Source organism: Eleutherodactylus coqui, unplaced genomic scaffold (genome assembly GCF_035609145.1).
Source record: "Eleutherodactylus coqui strain aEleCoq1 unplaced genomic scaffold, aEleCoq1.hap1 HAP1_SCAFFOLD_101, whole genome shotgun sequence".
Classification (NCBI taxonomy): domain Eukaryota; kingdom Metazoa; phylum Chordata; class Amphibia; order Anura; family Eleutherodactylidae; genus Eleutherodactylus; species Eleutherodactylus coqui.
Genome location: NW_027102216.1, coordinates 397132 through 417478, shown reverse-complemented (window position 1 = coordinate 417478; position 20347 = coordinate 397132). Strand labels below are relative to the sequence as shown.

General features: G+C 46.9%; 4 non-coding genes across 4 annotated transcripts; all 4 read left to right on the top strand.

Annotated features, from left to right (window-relative positions):
• Positions 1 to 684: 684 nt before the first annotated feature.
• LOC136599488 (U2 spliceosomal RNA) lies at positions 685 to 875 on the top strand. Its single transcript, XR_010789040.1, has one exon. It is a non-coding gene; the product is annotated as a U2 spliceosomal RNA (small nuclear RNA).
• Positions 876 to 3521: 2646 nt separating this feature from the next.
• LOC136599486 (U2 spliceosomal RNA) lies at positions 3522 to 3712 on the top strand. The gene has a single exon (XR_010789039.1). It is a non-coding gene; the product is annotated as a U2 spliceosomal RNA (small nuclear RNA).
• Positions 3713 to 11334: 7622 nt separating this feature from the next.
• On the top strand, positions 11335 to 11521 carry LOC136599536 (U2 spliceosomal RNA). The gene has a single exon (XR_010789084.1). It is a non-coding gene; the product is annotated as a U2 spliceosomal RNA (small nuclear RNA).
• Positions 11522 to 19182: 7661 nt separating this feature from the next.
• LOC136599541 (U2 spliceosomal RNA) lies at positions 19183 to 19368 on the top strand. Its single transcript, XR_010789089.1, has one exon. It is a non-coding gene; the product is annotated as a U2 spliceosomal RNA (small nuclear RNA).
• The last annotated feature ends 979 nt before the right edge of the window (positions 19369 to 20347 follow it).

The window sequence follows — 20347 nt, the reverse complement described above, 5'->3', positions numbered from 1 at the left end:
ATGTGTGTGTGTATATGTGTGTATGTGTGTGTGTGTGTGTGTGTGTGTGTGTGTGTGTATGTATGTATGTATGTATGTATGTATATATATATATATAATGTATATATGTAAAAAAAATATAAAATCTGTAGGTATGTATGTATGTATGGCGGGCGGGCAAAAAAGGCCTGCTGTATGTTTTTAAGTTCTTCGGATGACCATGCCGCTCTAATATTCTCCTTACTAGGGTCTACTAATGCTGGCCCAGGGGAAGGCAATAAAGCCCTATGGGGCCGAAGCCAATTTCCCTTATTTTAGGTAAAAAGTTTCCATCCGTCCCTACTCGAAATGCGGCTGGCCGAAGAGATCCCTCCAACCGACCGGCCGACGCACCTTCAGAGACAAACTAGTGCTTGCTTCTAGTGTCATCGCCGGCTTAACCCTCGTTTGTAGGGAGCTGACGAGTCCTGCAGCAGCAGGCTCTGCAAGCCTAGGATGCGTGAGCACGGTGCAAGAGGAAGGACTGAGGGTGTGAGGCTGGGCGCGGTTGAGAAGGCGTGGGGCGGGGCTATGGAAAGTTTTCATAGCTCTCCCAGCTGCCTGGGTGCATTGTGGGTGCGCCCAGAGTGCTGGCTGAGCGTGTTGCCTCAAGCCTTGGAAGTGGAGTTGGGCGGACCGGGCTACAGGTGAAACCCATTTCGGGTTATCGCTTCTCGGCCTTTTGGCTAAGATCAAGTGTAGTATCTGTTCTTATCAGTTTAATATCTGATACGTCCCCTATCTGGGGACCATATATTAAATGGATTTTTAGAACAGGGAGCTGGAAAAAGAGCTTGCTCTGTCCACTCCACGCATTGACCTGGTATTGCAGTACCTCCAGGACCGGTGCACCCCCTTTCCTACAGCAGTTTCCAAAAGCAGAAAAACAAAACTGACGAGCAAGAGGTGCAGCGCAGCTGTGGCGGCTGCTGCTACCACCACCCAAGCACTTTGATTGACACTCAGCCCGTCTGCTCGCAACATTGTATCCACTGAGCAGCTGCGTCTGCCAGAGTGTGCACAGCACAGGTACAACTGGAAGCAAAACAACACACACACCAGTTCATATGGCAGCCGCACTCTATAGTTCGTACCTACCGCTGCGCTAATAGCCAAGTTGGAAACATCGGGCAGGCACAGCGTATCCTGGCAGCCTGCGTCTGTATGCTTCACGTATTCGGGTCATGGGTGTATGTGCAGGGGGCCCGGAGCCCCAGGGGGCCCATAAAGTCTCTCTTCCCCACATTGTAAACCAATGCTATCAATGAAGCTTTATAGTTTGGGGGCCCAGTTCCAGACTTTGTACTCGGGCCCCGCAGCTTCAAGTTACACCTCCAGATCAGGATAATGCTAGGCCATTCCAACCAGCCTGTGTGTGTGACCTGCAGTCGCTGGTAGTCGAAAAGCGGCCGGCCCCGGATGCGCGCTTCAGAGTGGACAGACAGCAGCGGACCCCCAATCACACAGGCCCAAGGCTTGCTATGTAGCACGGAATACCTCATTGGACTGCAGCACTCCACGCGGGCTGAGATACACGCTCCACGTGGGATGGGCAGTATTCGTCCATGAAGATCCAGGCCAACGTTTAGAGATGGAGCAACACTCGGGGAGCAAAGAACTCCAACGAACGGACGTCTACTTTACAAGGATGTATTGCTTTATTCAATGCATGGACACAGAAACAGTTCAACCGCTCGATTACAGACCGCAGTCAATACAGTAAAGAAAGAAATGTGTCTGTTTAATGTAAACTTGCATGGAGCTCGTTTGTCAGCCACTGACTGACTGAATGCTGAAACGTGGTCTAACGTTACATGCACCACCAGGGATAAGGCCTTGCCTATAAGCATTCCCCAGCTGGCAAAAACGGAACCTCCCTGCCTATTCCTCACCATGGAAGAACGGAACCTACCTTTTTTTAAAAAAAAGAAAGCCACAGCAGCAGCCAACTAGATTTTGGTAGGCCGCTGTCTCCCCCTTGTGTGCTGCATAAAAAATGCACTCCACTAAAAATAACAATGATCCACGAAATAGAGCGTATGGAGAGAACGAGGCTTCTAGATGAGCCGTCAGGCTATGATAAATTGTATCACACCTGGGCGATATGGATAGATGCCCGGAGCTCACCCCTATTTACCAAGTGGTTACAGACAGGGACATGTGAGTAACACGTTTAAACCACAATTGTAAAGAGAAACAACAATTCCGGAGCCCGCCCCCCCCCCCCCCCTTTTTGTTTTATTTTCTCTTTCTCCCGTGTCATAGATACCTACCCTCCCTTACCACTCCCCCCCCCCCTTACCCTCCCCTCATTCCCCTGTTTGTAGACCTTATAAAATATCACAGACAAACATGATATAGTTCAACTCGAAATTGATTTATTAAGTTTCATTGTCAAAGTTATTTTTACATTGCTTTGAGATAAGGCAAAAGTTTCCCCCCCTCCATGAAACCAATAAAACCTATATTGAATAAAATAAAAATGATGCAGTTACCGGTAGTTCTGCAGCTTCTTGGTGGAAATAAAGACCATCTCCCGTCTCCCAGCTGCAGCAGAGACTGACTGAAATGGCTGCCAAGCCCGGTATTAATGCTTCTAAATTGATGACATCACAAAGGAGTGACATCGTCAGCCTTCCAAACACCTGGCTCAATTGCATACAGTATGTATGTATGTATGCATGTATGTGAGTCTATCTATCTATCTATCTATCTATCTATCTATCTATCTATCTTTATTAATTATGTAGAATATAGATATGGATTATTTCTAATTTACAGATTTTGTAGATATAGATTAAAGATAGATTTAAGATTGTATGTGTGTGTGTATATGTGTGTATGTGTGTGTGTGTGTGTGTGTGTGTGTGTGTGTGTATGTATGTATGTATGTATGTATGTATATATATATATATAATGTATATATGTAAAAAAAATATAAAATCTGTAGGTATGTATGTATGTATGGCGGGCGGGCAAAAAAGGCCTGCTGTATGTTTTTAAGTTCTTCGGATGACCATGCCGCTCTAATATTCTCCTTACTAGGGTCTACTAATGCTGGCCCAGGGGAAGGCAATAAAGCCCTATGGGGCCGAAGCCAATTTCCCTTATTTTAGGTAAAAAGTTTCCATCCGTCCCTACTCGAAATGCGGCTGGCCGAAGAGATCCCTCCAACCGACCGGCCGACGCACCTTCAGAGACAAACTAGTGCTTGCTTCTAGTGTCATCGCCGGCTTAACCCTCGTTTGTAGGGAGCTGACGAGTCCTGCAGCAGCAGGCTCTGCAAGCCTAGGATGCGTGAGCACGGTGCAAGAGGAAGGACTGAGGGTGTGAGGCTGGGCGCGGTTGAGAAGGCGTGGGGCGGGGCTATGGAAAGTTTTCATAGCTCTCCCAGCTGCCTGGGTGCATTGTGGGTGCGCCCAGAGTGCTGGCTGAGCGTGTTGCCTCAAGCCTTGGAAGTGGAGTTGGGCGGACCGGGCTACAGGTGAAACCCATTTCGGGTTATCGCTTCTCGGCCTTTTGGCTAAGATCAAGTGTAGTATCTGTTCTTATCAGTTTAATATCTGATACGTCCCCTATCTGGGGACCATATATTAAATGGATTTTTAGAACAGGGAGCTGGAAAAAGAGCTTGCTCTGTCCACTCCACGCATTGACCTGGTATTGCAGTACCTCCAGGACCGGTGCACCCCCTTTCCTACAGCAGTTTCCAAAAGCAGAAAAACAAAACTGACGAGCAAGAGGTGCAGCGCAGCTGTGGCGGCTGCTGCTACCACCACCCAAGCACTTTGATTGACACTCAGCCCGTCTGCTCGCAACATTGTATCCACTGAGCAGCTGCGTCTGCCAGAGTGTGCACAGCACAGGTACAACTGGAAGCAAAACAACACACACACCAGTTCATATGGCAGCCGCACTCTATAGTTCGTACCTACCGCTGCGCTAATAGCCAAGTTGGAAACATCGGGCAGGCACAGCGTATCCTGGCAGCCTGCGTCTGTATGCTTCACGTATTCGGGTCATGGGTGTATGTGCAGGGGGCCCGGAGCCCCAGGGGGCCCATAAAGTCTCTCTTCCCCACATTGTAAACCAATGCTATCAATGAAGCTTTATAGTTTGGGGGCCCAGTTCCAGACTTTGTACTCGGGCCCCGCAGCTTCAAGTTACACCTCCAGATCAGGATAATGCTAGGCCATTCCAACCAGCCTGTGTGTGTGACCTGCAGTCGCTGGTAGTCGAAAAGCGGCCGGCCCCGGATGCGCGCTTCAGAGTGGACAGACAGCAGCGGACCCCCAATCACACAGGCCCAAGGCTTGCTATGTAGCACGGAATACCTCATTGGACTGCAGCACTCCACGCGGGCTGAGATACACGCTCCACGTGGGATGGGCAGTATTCGTCCATGAAGATCCAGGCCAACGTTTAGAGATGGAGCAACACTCGGGGAGCAAAGAACTCCAACGAACGGACGTCTACTTTACAAGGATGTATTGCTTTATTCAATGCATGGACACAGAAACAGTTCAACCGCTCGATTACAGACCGCAGTCAATACAGTAAAGAAAGAAATGTGTCTGTTTAATGTAAACTTGCATGGAGCTCGTTTGTCAGCCACTGACTGACTGAATGCTGAAACGTGGTCTAACGTTACATGCACCACCAGGGATAAGGCCTTGCCTATAAGCATTCCCCAGCTGGCAAAAACGGAACCTCCCTGCCTATTCCTCACCATGGAAGAACGGAACCTACCTTTTTTTAAAAAAAAGAAAGCCACAGCAGCAGCCAACTAGATTTTGGTAGGCCGCTGTCTCCCCCTTGTGTGCTGCATAAAAAATGCACTCCACTAAAAATAACAATGATCCACGAAATAGAGCGTATGGAGAGAACGAGGCTTCTAGATGAGCCGTCAGGCTATGATAAATTGTATCACACCTGGGCGATATGGATAGATGCCCGGAGCTCACCCCTATTTACCAAGTGGTTACAGACAGGGACATGTGAGTAACACGTTTAAACCACAATTGTAAAGAGAAACAACAATTCCGGAGCCCGCCCCCCCCCCCCTTTTTGTTTTATTTTCTCTTTCTCCCGTGTCATAGATACCTACCCTCCCTTACCACTCCCCCCCCCCCTTACCCTCCCCTCATTCCCCTGTTTGTAGACCTTATAAAATATCACAGACAAACATGATATAGTTCAACTCGAAATTGATTTATTAAGTTTCATTGTCAAAGTTATTTTTACATTGCTTTGAGATAAGGCAAAAGTTTCCCCCCCTCCATGAAACCAATAAAACCTATATTGAATAAAATAAAAATGATGCAGTTACCGGTAGTTCTGCAGCTTCTTGGTGGAAATAAAGACCATCTCCCGTCTCCCAGCTGCAGCAGAGACTGACTGAAATGGCTGCCAAGCCCGGTATTAATGCTTCTAAATTGATGACATCACAAAGGAGTGACATCGTCAGCCTTCCAAACACCTGGCTCAATTGCATACAGTATGTATGTATGTATGCATGTATGTGAGTCTATCTATCTATCTATCTATCTATCTATCTTTATTAATTATGTAGAATATAGATATGGATTATTTCTAATTTACAGATTTTGTAGATATAGATTAAAGATAGATTTAAGATTGTATGTGTGTGTGTATATGTGTGTATGTGTGTGTGTGTGTGTGTGTGTGTGTGTGTATGTATGTATGTATGTATGTATGTATATATATATATATAATGTATATATGTAAAAAAAATATAAAATCTGTAGGTATGTATGTATGTATGGCGGGCGGGCAAAAAAGGCCTGCTGTATGTTTTTAAGTTCTTCGGATGACCATGCCGCTCTAATATTCTCCTTACTAGGGTCTACTAATGCTGGCCCAGGGGAAGGCAATAAAGCCCTATGGGGCCGAAGCCAATTTCCCTTATTTTAGGTAAAAAGTTTCCATCCGTCCCTACTCGAAATGCGGCTGGCCGAAGAGATCCCTCCAACCGACCGGCCGACGCACCTTCAGAGACAAACTAGTGCTTGCTTCTAGTGTCATCGCCGGCTTAACCCTCGTTTGTAGGGAGCTGACGAGTCCTGCAGCAGCAGGCTCTGCAAGCCTAGGATGCGTGAGCACGGTGCAAGAGGAAGGACTGAGGGTGTGAGGCTGGGCGCGGTTGAGAAGGCGTGGGGCGGGGCTATGGAAAGTTTTCATAGCTCTCCCAGCTGCCTGGGTGCATTGTGGGTGCGCCCAGAGTGCTGGCTGAGCGTGTTGCCTCAAGCCTTGGAAGTGGAGTTGGGCGGACCGGGCTACAGGTGAAACCCATTTCGGGTTATCGCTTCTCGGCCTTTTGGCTAAGATCAAGTGTAAAGCTTGGTCTGAGCTGTGGGCCGTGGGTGTGCTGGGGTTCACCCAGTGAGAAGGATCACTTTATCTGTGGTGTTACACCGACAGTTACCTTGCAGGATGTACGGCATCAAGAACACGATCCGGTTTGAGGTGGAGTCCAAGAGCAGCCTAAAGAACAACCTGGTTTACATCGTCCGGGACGTACTGTTGGAAAAAGGTGATGTACCTGTGGAGGAGATCTATAGTGTCCAGGACTTTCCCCGTCAGGGGCAATATGATGTCACTTTTTGTGATGAAGGGGCATGCCTAAACGTGTTTGAATGGCTGCGAACCCAGAGAGACACTGAGCTCCTTAACGGGGTTAAAATAACCCCCCTGTTTGGCTTGCAGGAGAGGCTGGTGACTGTGCACGTGTTTAACCCTTACACGGATGTGGGCCTCCTTTTCAGTTTCCTTGAGCAGTATTGCGACCACGTACGAGGTGGTGAAAAACAGAAGAATATCCTAGGAATATTTAACTGTAAATATAAATTCATGGTGAGACTGAAGAGGAACCCAAGTCGTATCGGGGGAGTGATGCACCCCCCTGCCAATTTTTCCATTGCTGGCTACCGTGGCTACTTACATTATGCAGGACAGCCGACCTATTGCCGGAATTGCGAACAGTTTGGTCACATTAAAGCGGACTGCACCAAAGGCCTTGTGTGCAGAAACTGCAAGGGTGTTGGGCACCATGCTGGCGACTGCCCTAAGCCAAAGAGGTGCGATCTTTGTGGGTCGTCTGAGCACGTGGTGAAAGATTGCCCGGCGAACGGTGGTTTTGGTGGCTGGCGGCGACCCCCTGAGGAGGGAGCAGCAGCCAGCAAGGCGAGCACGTCTGCAGGTGCGGCTGCTGCAGAACCTCGGCCATCAGCTGCAGCTAATGAGGTGTCTGTCCAGCCTGAGCAGGGAGCTGCTGAGAGAGTTACACCTGTTGTTCCTGTGAGAGCCAAGGCAGTGAGAGCTGCAGCTGCGTCTGTGTCTGCGGCTGCTAAAGCAGGAAAAGAGGAGGAAATTAAGAGGAAAGTGGATACCCAAAAAGTACCTGAGACGCCGCATGTTGGGAGTGCTACTCCGGAAGAGCAGGTGGTTGGGGTTATCAGACAGTTGGAGGAGATCATCGAGGAAGTGGACAGCCCCATTAACCCCTCAGGGAACATTGAGGAGTTTTCCTCCCCTGAGACAGTCCTGAGTAAGAGGGAGGGTGGAGGTGGTGGGCTGAATGACTCCAGTGAGGAGGAGTTTGTGGAGGTGGCTGGAAAGAACACAGCCAAAAAAAGAAGGTGCACAAAAAGTAAAGAGACGCTCATGGAGGTCAGTAACCCTTTCGAGACTTTGGCGCAAGACCTGGAGTGCTCAGGTGAGAGTGGCGAGGACTTATAAAATGAGCCACAAAGTGTCTATATAATCCTGTGTATTTAGTGGTTTAGCCACTTTAAGTGGAAGGCATATAAGTGTATGACATTTGTTAAAAGGTCTTTGCGTGAACTAAGACATTTTTCTGCAAAGGTATAACAATTATGGTTTTGAATATATGTTCCCAGAACGTGCGCGTTTTTAAATCAAAGGCCAGAAGGGCAGCAATTTTTAGTTTTTTGCATCAGAAGAATGCTGATTTATTTTGCTTGCAGGAGTGTGGTATAGACACTGATGTCAGCCCGTCAGAATGGCCTTATGGTGCTGCTGTGTGGTCTGGGAGTACATATAACAAAAACGACGGAGTCGGTATACTTATTAACTCCAGAGAGTTGGCGCTACAGAGTAGCGAAATAATTGAGGCTGGAAGATGCATCTCCGCGGTGTTATTATATAGAGGTACGCAATTCCGTGTTATTAATGTGTATGCACCTGCGGAGAAGCATGAGAGGAGCGCTCTATTTAACAAAATAAAGTTTTTCATGCAAGGAAGGACACCTACCGTCCTCATAGGGGACATGAATTGTGACCTCTCAAAAAAATCGTTTGACGTGTCTGCAAAATGTTTATTTGAACTATGCTCTGATTTTCACCTGAGGGATATCCAACAGGCGTGTGGCATATCCCCTCAGCTTAATACATACCATGCGGACAGGGGTGGAGTCCACTCCAAAATTGATTATTGTTTTTTATCAGAAGGTCTATCTGCCACAAGTTATGTTCAAGAGATGGCGCTATTCTCAGATCATGAGTGTCTGTTATGTGGGGTGGAGGTGGGGAACAGTGTTGTGTGGGGGAGGGGAGTCTGGAAGCTGAACCTCAAGCTTCTGGAGGGACAGGACATAAAAAAACAATATGAAAGTCTGTATAGGAGGTGGAGGGACAGAAAGGGGGACTTTGTAAATGTCTTAGATTGGTGGGATTGGGTAAAGGGGAAAACTAAAACCTTTTTCAAGTCGGCAGGATACAAAGTAGCCAGGGAAAGGAAGGCAGAGTACGTGAGGCTTGGCAACAAACTAAGCCTGTTGATAAAATTGCGCGATAACGGAAGAGATGTGCAAGAAGACATCTTGAAAACCAGAAGAGAGATAAATAATTATCTAGTGGAAAAAGGGAAGAGCATAATGTACCGCGCTAAATTAGACAAGATGCTGCATGATGAGACATGTTCGCGGTTCTTTTTTAAAAAAGTGTTTTCTAAAAAACCTACCTTCGAAGTAATAGAGAGAGAGACAGGAGGGGAGGTGAGGGGGGAGGAGGTGTACGAAGAGGTAGCATCCTTCTATGAGGACTTATATAAGGTAAAATGGAGGGATGAAGTCCTGGAGGATGACGTGTTAACTACACTTGAAAACAAGTTAGGGGAGGCGGACCAAGTGTCCATCACACATGACATCACCGCTAAAGAAGTGTGGGAGGCGGTCCAGAGTATGGCCGCTAATAAAACGCCTGGTATGGATGGGTTACCGATTGAATATTATCGTATGCTGTGGAGTGTGATAGGGAAAGATGTGTGTGAAGTGTGCCAGTACATGTGGGTGAATGTGGATGTAGCTGAAAGTATGCGAGGTGGAGTGGTTGTATTAATCCCCAAAAAGGGCAATCTGAAAAATTTAAAAAATTGGCGTCCGATTACGCTTCTTAATGCTGACTATAAAATTTATGCTAAAATCATTGCAAATCGGATGCGTGCGGTAGTGGAGAGCGTGGTGAGCGAGGACCAGTACTGTGCGGTGCCCGGTAGGAGGGTGCATGAGAGTCTGTGTCTGGTGCGGGATTGTCTGGGAGATTGTAAGGAGCGAAAGAAGAGTGTGTATGTGGTGAGCTTGGACTTTGAAAAAGCGTATGACAGGTTGTCGCATGGATTCTTGTTCCGAGTGTTGGTGTGTATGGGGTTCCCGGGTATGTTTGTAGAGCGAGTGAGGAGTCTGTATGAAAGGATTTATAGTAGTATGTTAGTGAATGGGAAGGTTGGAAGGAGAGTGAATGTGATGTCTGGTGTGCGTCAGGGGTGTCCGCTGTCGGCCGTGGTTTTCATCTGCGCCATGGAGCCGTTACTATGTCTAATAAGACAGGATAAGATGGTGAGGGGGATCCACATTCCAGGTAGTGACGGCAGAGAGCTAAAGGTGTGTGCGTATATGGATGATGTGTGTGTGATGTGTGAGTCTGAGAATGCAGTGAGGAGAGTGAAGCTGTTAGTGTCTGTGTTTTGTGGTGCGTCTGCGTTCCGTGTCAACTGGGACAAAAGTGAGTGCAAGGTGTTTGGTGAGACTGGAGGGGATGCAGATATAGGTTTAAATATTGTGTCCGGGCCAATTAAAATTCTAGGCATTAGGTTTAATAACAATTTACAGGGGGAAGAGAGCTGGGAGGAGGCAAGACAGAAGGTGGAGAACCGGTTAAATTTTTGGAAATTACGCAACCTGACTATGATAGGCAAAATCGTAATATTAAAGAGCGTAATTTTGCCCATTTTCTTATACGTGGCATTAGTTTTCCCTCCGGGATACATGGGTCAGAGGAGGCTGAACAGGGTCATGTTTCTGTTCTTCTGGGGGTCCAAAATGGAACGTCTGAGGAGGGAGGCAGTGTACAAGAGTTGGGAGAGAGGAGGGATGGGCTTTCCCAATTTAGAGACATACTTTGGATGCAACAGCGTAGTTTTCCTACTAAGCATGTTGCAAAAAACCACCAAAGGGGCGTGCATGATGAGGTATCTAGCAGGGAGATGGTTTGTACGTATGAAATGGTGCGAATACGACTTGAGGAAACCAGTTGCTTTCCAAATCCCTAAGTGGTATGAATGGACAGTATGTTTTGTGGCGAAGTTTGAGTTGGATGACTGTGAAGTGAATGTACTAAAGAATAAGCGAATGGTTAAACGAATGATTGAGAGTAAGGACGAGATGTCTGATATTAATTCTGTTAGCAGAGTGAATGTGGAGAGAGTGTGGAAGAAAGTGCGGATGGATGGGATGAGCAATAGGCAGAGTGAGATTGTATGGCAGAGTCTGCATGGCGTGTTACCGGTGCGAGAGTTTCAGCGTGTGAGAGGTTTGGTGAGGAGTGAGAGATGTCCAAGAGAGGGGTGCGGTGGATGTGAGAATGTGGTTCATTTATTTTGGAATTGCAGCCATGCACAGAATGTGCTGCGGAGACTTGGCTCGTTATGTAAGGAGATAACAGGAGTTAATTTCATGTCCTTTGAGTTAGTTATGTTTGGTTTAGGTGCGAGAGGCAGTGTGAGAGAGAGACTGTTGTGGCTGTTTATGGCGTGTGTGAAGGAAGTGTTATGGGATGTAAGGAATGTGTATGTGTTCAAGAGGAAGGATGTAAGTGAGAGGGACAGCGTGCGAATGGTGTTGGGGAAATTATACTTTATTTATTTATGGGACAAAAGACAGGATGGAGTCGATGCGGAGGGAATATGGAAGGTTAAAAAATGGATACAATTAGTTGATTTGTCATGATTTGTAATGTATTTATGTTGTATAAATGTGATGGATTTATTATGTTGTGAATAAATAAAAACCTTTGGTTATAAAAAAAAAAAAAATCTGTTCTTATCAGTTTAATATCTGATACGTCCCCTATCTGGGGACCATATATTAAATGGATTTTTAGAACAGGGAGCTGGAAAAAGAGCTTGCTCTGTCCACTCCACGCATTGACCTGGTATTGCAGTACCTCCAGGACCGGTGCACCCCCTTTCCTACAGCAGTTTCCAAAAGCAGAAAAACAAAACTGACGAGCAAGAGGTGCAGCGCAGCTGTGGCGGCTGCTGCTACCACCACCCAAGCACTTTGATTGACACTCAGCCCGTCTGCTCGCAACATTGTATCCACTGAGCAGCTGCGTCTGCCAGAGTGTGCACAGCACAGGTACAACTGGAAGCAAAACAACACACACACCAGTTCATATGGCAGCCGCACTCTATAGTTCGTACCTACCGCTGCGCTAATAGCCAAGTTGGAAACATCGGGCAGGCACAGCGTATCCTGGCAGCCTGCGTCTGTATGCTTCACGTATTCGGGTCATGGGTGTATGTGCAGGGGGCCCGGAGCCCCAGGGGGCCCATAAAGTCTCTCTTCCCCACATTGTAAACCAATGCTATCAATGAAGCTTTATAGTTTGGGGGCCCAGTTCCAGACTTTGTACTCGGGCCCCGCAGCTTCAAGTTACACCTCCAGATCAGGATAATGCTAGGCCATTCCAACCAGCCTGTGTGTGTGACCTGCAGTCGCTGGTAGTCGAAAAGCGGCCGGCCCCGGATGCGCGCTTCAGAGTGGACAGACAGCAGCGGACCCCCAATCACACAGGCCCAAGGCTTGCTATGTAGCACGGAATACCTCATTGGACTGCAGCACTCCACGCGGGCTGAGATACACGCTCCACGTGGGATGGGCAGTATTCGTCCATGAAGATCCAGGCCAACGTTTAGAGATGGAGCAACACTCGGGGAGCAAAGAACTCCAACGAACGGACGTCTACTTTACAAGGATGTATTGCTTTATTCAATGCATGGACACAGAAACAGTTCAACCGCTCGATTACAGACCGCAGTCAATACAGTAAAGAAAGAAATGTGTCTGTTTAATGTAAACTTGCATGGAGCTCGTTTGTCAGCCACTGACTGACTGAATGCTGAAACGTGGTCTAACGTTACATGCACCACCAGGGATAAGGCCTTGCCTATAAGCATTCCCCAGCTGGCAAAAACGGAACCTCCCTGCCTATTCCTCACCATGGAAGAACGGAACCTACCTTTTTTTAAAAAAAAGAAAGCCACAGCAGCAGCCAACTAGATTTTGGTAGGCCGCTGTCTCCCCCTTGTGTGCTGCATAAAAAATGCACTCCACTAAAAATAACAATGATCCACGAAATAGAGCGTATGGAGAGAACGAGGCTTCTAGATGAGCCGTCAGGCTATGATAAATTGTATCACACCTGGGCGATATGGATAGATGCCCGGAGCTCACCCCTATTTACCAAGTGGTTACAGACAGGGACATGTGAGTAACACGTTTAAACCACAATTGTAAAGAGAAACAACAATTCCGGAGCCCGCCCCCCCCCCCCCCCTTTTTGTTTTATTTTCTCTTTCTCCCGTGTCATAGATACCTACCCTCCCTTACCACTCCCCCCCCCCTTACCCTCCCCTCATTCCCCTGTTTGTAGACCTTATAAAATATCACAGACAAACATGATATAGTTCAACTCGAAATTGATTTATTAAGTTTCATTGTCAAAGTTATTTTTACATTGCTTTGAGATAAGGCAAAAGTTTCCCCCCCTCCATGAAACCAATAAAACCTATATTGAATAAAATAAAAATGATGCAGTTACCGGTAGTTCTGCAGCTTCTTGGTGGAAATAAAGACCATCTCCCGTCTCCCAGCTGCAGCAGAGACTGACTGAAATGGCTGCCAAGCCCGGTATTAATGCTTCTAAATTGATGACATCACAAAGGAGTGACATCGTCAGCCTTCCAAACACCTGGCTCAATTGCATACAGTATGTATGTATGTATGCATGTATGTGAGTCTATCTATCTATCTATCTATCTATCTATCTATCTATCTATCTATCTATCTTTATTAATTATGTAGAATATAGATATGGATTATTTCTAATTTACAGATTTTGTAGATATAGATTAAAGATAGATTTAAGATTGTATGTGTGTGTGTATATGTGTGTATGTGTGTGTGTGTGTGTGTGTGTGTGTGTGTGTGTGTGTATGTATGTATGTATGTATGTATGTATATATATATATATAATGTATATATGTAAAAAAAATATAAAATCTGTAGGTATGTATGTATGTATGGCGGGCGGGCAAAAAAGGCCTGCTGTATGTTTTTAAGTTCTTCGGATGACCATGCCGCTCTAATATTCTCCTTACTAGGGTCTACTAATGCTGGCCCAGGGGAAGGCAATAAAGCCCTATGGGGCCGAAGCCAATTTCCCTTATTTTAGGTAAAAAGTTTCCATCCGTCCCTACTCGAAATGCGGCTGGCCGAAGAGATCCCTCCAACCGACCGGCCGACGCACCTTCAGAGACAAACTAGTGCTTGCTTCTAGTGTCATCGCCGGCTTAACCCTCGTTTGTAGGGAGCTGACGAGTCCTGCAGCAGCAGGCTCTGCAAGCCTAGGATGCGTGAGCACGGTGCAAGAGGAAGGACTGAGGGTGTGAGGCTGGGCGCGGTTGAGAAGGCGTGGGGCGGGGCTATGGAAAGTTTTCATAGCTCTCCCAGCTGCCTGGGTGCATTGTGGGTGCGCCCAGAGTGCTGGCTGAGCGTGTTGCCTCAAGCCTTGGAAGTGGAGTTGGGCGGACCGGGCTACAGGTGAAACCCATTTCGGGTTATCGCTTCTCGGCCTTTTGGCTAGATCAAGTGCAGTTGGTCTGGTCAGGGGGCTTGAGTGATCTGGGTTAGCCCAGCGATCACCGTACTGCTTGGCAGTAGTCACACTGTGATTTTTCAGAAATCGACAGACTTTTTGAAGATGTCCGGGATCCAGAATACCATACGCTTCATGGTGGACAGTAAGGATGGGACCAAGAATACCGTCGTGTATGTTGTCCGGGACATTATTATGGTGGAAATCGGAGTGCCCAAAGATGAGATCTTTTGCGTCCAGGATTTTCCGAGACTCGGCCAATACGACGTCACTTTTTGCGGAGAAGGAGTTTGTCTGAACGTGTACGAGTGGTTGAGGAGCCATAAAGACATTCCGCTACTACAGGGAATAAAGGTAATCCCTTTATTTGGCATACAAGAGAAGCCATTAATTTTGCATGTATACAACCCGTACACAGATAAAGACATGATAGTGAACTTTCTCAAGCGTTACTGTGACGTGGTTAAAGGTGGCGAAAAAATGACTAATATACTTGGCATTTTTAACTCCAAGTACAAGTTTTGGGTTAGGCTGAGAATGGACGCTACCAAAATTGGGGGAGTGACGCATCCACCTGCGAATTTCACCATAGCAGGTAACCGGGGATATCTTTACTACCCGGGGCAACCGACTTTCTGCAGGAATTGCAACCAGTTTGGGCACACTAAGGAAGACTGTTCCAGTGGTCTAGTCTGCAGAAACTGTCAGGAGACCGGGCATCACGCCGGCAGTTGTCCAAAACCGAAATGCTGCGACCTGTGTGGCGATAATGACCATATGTGCAGGGACTGTCCTTTAAACCTACCGTCCAGGGGCGCCTGGAAGACTAAATCCTACGCGGCGGCTACTAGTCGTGAGGCTACTACCATTTGTGTGGCTTCTGCTAGTAATGTGGCTTCTACTAGCGGTGTTACACCTGCTGCTATAAGTGAGGTTGCTACTGTGACTAAGCCTGTGGTGACTGCGGCAGAGAACACTGCAAGACCTCCTCAGACTACTGAGAAGGATAAGCCTGTGGGGTTAAAAAAATCTAAAGCTGCAGAGGTGGAAGAGAACATCAGAAGGAAGATTGGGAGCCAGAAGCCTAATGTTGGGAGTGCTACTCCAGAAGACCAAGTGGCTGGAGTAATCAGGCAGCTGGAAGAAATCATTGAGGAGGTGGACAGCCCCATTAACCCCTCGGGACACATTGAGGAGTTCTCATCACCAGAGACAGTCCCATGTAAGAGGGAGGGGGGAGGTGGACTTGATGTCTCCAGTGAGGAGGAATTTGTGCAGGTTGCTGACCAAAACACTGCAAAAAAGAGGAAATGCACAAAGAGTAAAGGGACGCTTATGGAGGTCAGTAACCCCTTTGAGACTCTGGCACAGGACCTTGAGTGCTCAGGTGAGAGTGGCGAGGAGGTATAAACTGAGCCACTATGAGTGCATGTATCCTGGTTTTGTGGTTTAGCCACTTTAAAGGTGAAGATATATATGCAGTATATGACTTTCTTGTTTTGCATGAGCTATGATATGTTGCTATAAGCTTACACCTGAGATATGGTTCTAAATATATGCTCCCAGAATGTAAGAGTTTTCAAGTCAAAGGCCAGAAGAGCTGCAGTTTTTGATTTTTTGCGTCAGAAAAAAGCTGACTTATTTTGCGTTCAGGAGTGCGGTATAGACTCTGATATCAGCCCTTCAGAATGGCCTTATGGTGCTGCTGTGTGGTCTGGGAGCATATATAATAAGAATGACGGAGTGGGTATACTGGTTAACTCCAGAGAATTGGCGCTACAGAGCAGCGAGGTCATCGAGGCGGGGAGATGCATCTCCGCAGTGCTGCTATACAGAGGCATACGTTTCCGCGTTATTAACGTGTACGCTCCTGCAGAGAAACAGGAGAGGAGCGCCTTATTTGACAAAATTAAATTATTTTTGCAAGGAAGGATACCAACTGTCCTCATAGGAGATATGAACTGTGACATCACCAGAAAAGCATTTGATGTGTCTGCAAAGCTTTTATTTGAATTGTGTTGTGATTTTCGTTTAAAAGATATACAGCAAGCATGTGGTATATCCCCACAGCTAAGTACTTACCATGCGGACAGGGGTGGGGTCCACTCCAAAATTGATTATTGTTTTCTGTCTGAAGATATAACTGCAGTAAGTTATACACAAGAAATGACCTTTTTTTCAGATCACGAGTGTTTGTTATGTGGGGTGGAGGTGGGGAACAGTGTTGTGTGGGGGAGGGGAGTCTGGAAGCTGAACCTGAAGCTTCTGGAGGGGCAGGATATCCAAAAACAATATGAAGGCCTATATAGAAAGTGGAGGGAGAGAAGAGGCGAGTTTATAAATATCCTAAATTGGTGGGACTGGGTAAAGGGGAAAACTAAGGCTTTTTTTAAGTCTGTAGGGCATAAAGTAGCCAGGAAAAGGAAGATGGAGTATGTGAGGCTCAGCAACAGACTAAGCTTCTTGATAAAGTTGCGGGACGGCGGGATAGATACACAAGAGGATATCCTAAAGTGTAGGCGAGAAATTAATAGTTACCTAGTGGAGAAAGGGAAGGGCATAATGTACCGCGCCAAGCTGGATAAGATGCTACATGATGAGACATGCTCGCGGTTTTTCTTTAAAAAAGTATTCTCAAAAAAGCCAACTTTTGAAGTAATAGAGAGAGAGACAGGAGGGGAGGTGAGGGGGGAGGAGGTGCATGAGGAGATAGCGTCCTTCTATGAGGAGTTATACAAAGAAAAATGGAGGGATGAAGTCCTGGAGAGTGACATGTTAAGCATGCTTGAAAACAAGTTAGGAGAGGCGGAGCAAGCATCCGTCAACCAAGATATTACCACTAAAGAAGTGTGGGAGGCGGTCAGGAGCATGGCCGCTAATAAAACGTCTGGTATGGATGGGTTACCGATTGAATATTATCGTATGCTGTGGAGTGTGATAGGGAAAGATGTGTGTGAAGTGTGCCAGTACATGTGGGTGAATGTGGACATGGCTGAAAGTATGCGAGGTGGAGTGGTTGTCTTAATACCCAAAAAGGGCGATTTGAAAAACTTAAAAAACTGGCGCCCGATTACGCTTTTAAATACTGATTATAAGATCTACGCTAAAATAATTGCAAATCGGATGCGTGCGGTAGTAGAGAGTGTGGTGAGCGAGGACCAGTACTGTGCGGTGCCCGGTAGGAGGGTACATGAGAGTCTGTGTCTGGTGCGGGATTGTCTGGGTGATTGTAAGGAGCGAAAGAAGAGTGTGTATGTGGTGAGCTTGGATTTTGAAAAAGCGTATGACAGGTTGTCGCATGGATTCTTGTTCCGAGTGTTGGTGCGCATGGGGTTCCCGGGTATGTTTGTAGAGCGAGTGAGGAGTCTGTATGAAAGGATTTATAGTAGTATGTTAGTGAATGGGAAGGTTGGAAGGAGAGTGAATGTGATGTCTGGTGTGCGTCAGGGTTGTCCGCTGTCGGCCGTGGTTTTCATCTGTGCCATGGAACCGTTACTATGCCTGATAAGACAGGATAAGATGGTGAGGGGGATCCACATCCCAGGTAGTGACGGCAGAGAGCTGAAGGTATGTGCGTATATGGATGATGTGTGTGTGATGTGTGAGTCTGAGAGTGCAGTGAAGAGAGTGAAGCTATTAGTGTCCGTGTTTTGTGGTGCGTCTGCGTTCCGTATTAACTGGGACAAAAGTGAGTGCAAGGTGTTTGGTGAGACTGGAGTGAGTGTAGATATGGGTTTAAATAATGTGTCTGGGCCAATTAAAATCTTAGGCATCAAATTCAATAATAACTTACAGGGGGAAGAGAGCTGGGAGGAGGCAAAGCAGAAGGTAGAGAGAAGGCTAGATTTCTGGAAATTGCGCAATCTTACCATGATAGGCAAAATTCTCATATTAAAAAGCGTAATTTTACCAATCTTTCTATACGTGGCATTAGTTTTCCCTCCGGGATACATGAGTCAGAGGAGGATAAACAGAGTCATGTTTCTGTTTTTTTGGGGGTCCAAGATGGAACGCTTGAGGAGGGAGGTAGTACACAAGACTTGGGAGAGAGGAGGGATGGGCTTCCCAAATTTAGAGGCATATTTTGGATGTAACAGCATAGTCTTTCTACTGAGTATGTTACACAAGACTACAAAAGGGGCGTGCATGATGCGGTATTTAGCAAGGAGATGGTTCGTGCGCATGAAATGGTGCGAATACGACTTGAGGAAACCAGTCGCTTTCCAAATCCCTAAGTGGTATGAATGGACGGCATGTTTTGTGGCGAAGTTTGAGTTGGATGACTGTGAAGTGAATGTACTTAAGAATAAGCGAATGGTGAAACGAATGATTGAGAGTAAGGATGAGGTGTCTGATATCAATTCTGTTAGCAGAGTGAATGTGGAGAGAGTGTGGAAGAAAGTGCGGATGGATGGGATGAGCAATAGGCAGAGTGAGATTGTATGGCAGAGTCTGCATGGTGTGTTACCGGTGAGAGAGTTCCAGCGTGTGAGAGGTTTGGTGAGGAGTGAGAGATGTCCGAGAGAGGGGTGCGGTGGATGTGAGAATGTGGTTCATTTATTTTGGAACTGCAGCCATGCACAGAATGTGCTGCGGAGACTTGGTCCGTTATGTAAGGAGATAACAGGAGTTAATTTCATGTCCTTTGAGTTAGTTATGTTTGGTTTGGGTGCGAGAGGCAGTGTGAGAGAGAGACTGTTGTGGCTGTTTATGGCGTGTGTGAAGGAAGTGTTGTGGGATGTAAGGAATGTGTATGTGTTCAAGAGGAAGGATGTAAGTGAGAGGGACAGCGTGCGAATGGTGTTGGGGAAATTATACTTTATTTATTTATGGGATAAAAGAAAGGATGGAGTCGATGCGGAAGGAATATGGAAGGTTAAAAAATGGATACAATTAGTTGATTTGTCATGATTTGTAATGTATTTCTGTTGTATAAATGTGATGGAATTATTATGTTGTAAATAAATAAAAACCTTTGGTTTAAAAAAAAAAAAAAAAAAATCTGTTCTTATCAGTTTAATATCTGATACGTCCCCTATCTGGGGACCATATATTAAATGGATTTTTAGAACAGGGAGCTGGAAAAAGAGCTTGCTCTGTCCACTCCACGCATTGACCTGGTATTGCAGTACCTCCAGGACCGGTGCACCCCCTTTCCTACAGCAGTTTCCAAAAGCAGAAAAACAAAACTGACGAGCAAGAGGTGCAGCGCAGCTGTGGCGGCTGCTGCTACCACCACCCAAGCACTTTGATTGACACTCAGCCCGTCTGCTCGCAACATTGTATCCACTGAGCAGCTGCGTCTGCCAGAGTGTGCACAGCACAGGTACAACTGGAAGCAAAACAACACACACACCAGTTCATATGGCAGCCGCACTCTATAGTTCGTACCTACCGCTGCGCTAATAGCCAAGTTGGAAACATCGGGCAGGCACAGCGTATCCTGGCAGCCTGCGTCTGTATGCTTCACGTATTCGGGTCATGGGTGTATGTGCAGGGGGCCCGGAGCCCCAGGGGGCCCATAAAGTCTCTCTTCCCCACATTGTAAACCAATGCTATCAATGAAGCTTTATAGTTTGGGGGCCCAGTTCCAGACTTTGTACTCGGGCCCCGCAGCTTCAAGTTACACCTCCAGATCAGGATAATGCTAGGCCATTCCAACCAGCCTGTGTGTGTGACCTGCAGTCGCTGGTAGTCGAAAAGCGGCCGGCCCCGGATGCGCGCTTCAGAGTGGACAGACAGCAGCGGACCCCCAATCACACAGGCCCAAGGCTTGCTATGTAGCACGGAATACCTCATTGGACTGCAGCACTCCACGCGGGCTGAGATACACGCTCCACGTGGGATGGGCAGTATTCGTCCATGAAGATCCAGGCCAACGTTTAGAGATGGAGCAACACTCGGGGAGCAAAGAACTCCAACGAACGGACGTCTACTTTACAAGGATGTATTGCTTTATTCAATGCATGGACACAGAAACAGTTCAACCGCTCGATTACAGACCGCAGTCAATACAGTAAAGAAAGAAATGTGTCTGTTTAATGTAAACTTGCATGGAGCTCGTTTGTCAGCCACTGACTGACTGAATGCTGAAACGTGGTCTAACGTTACATGCACCACCAGGGATAAGGCC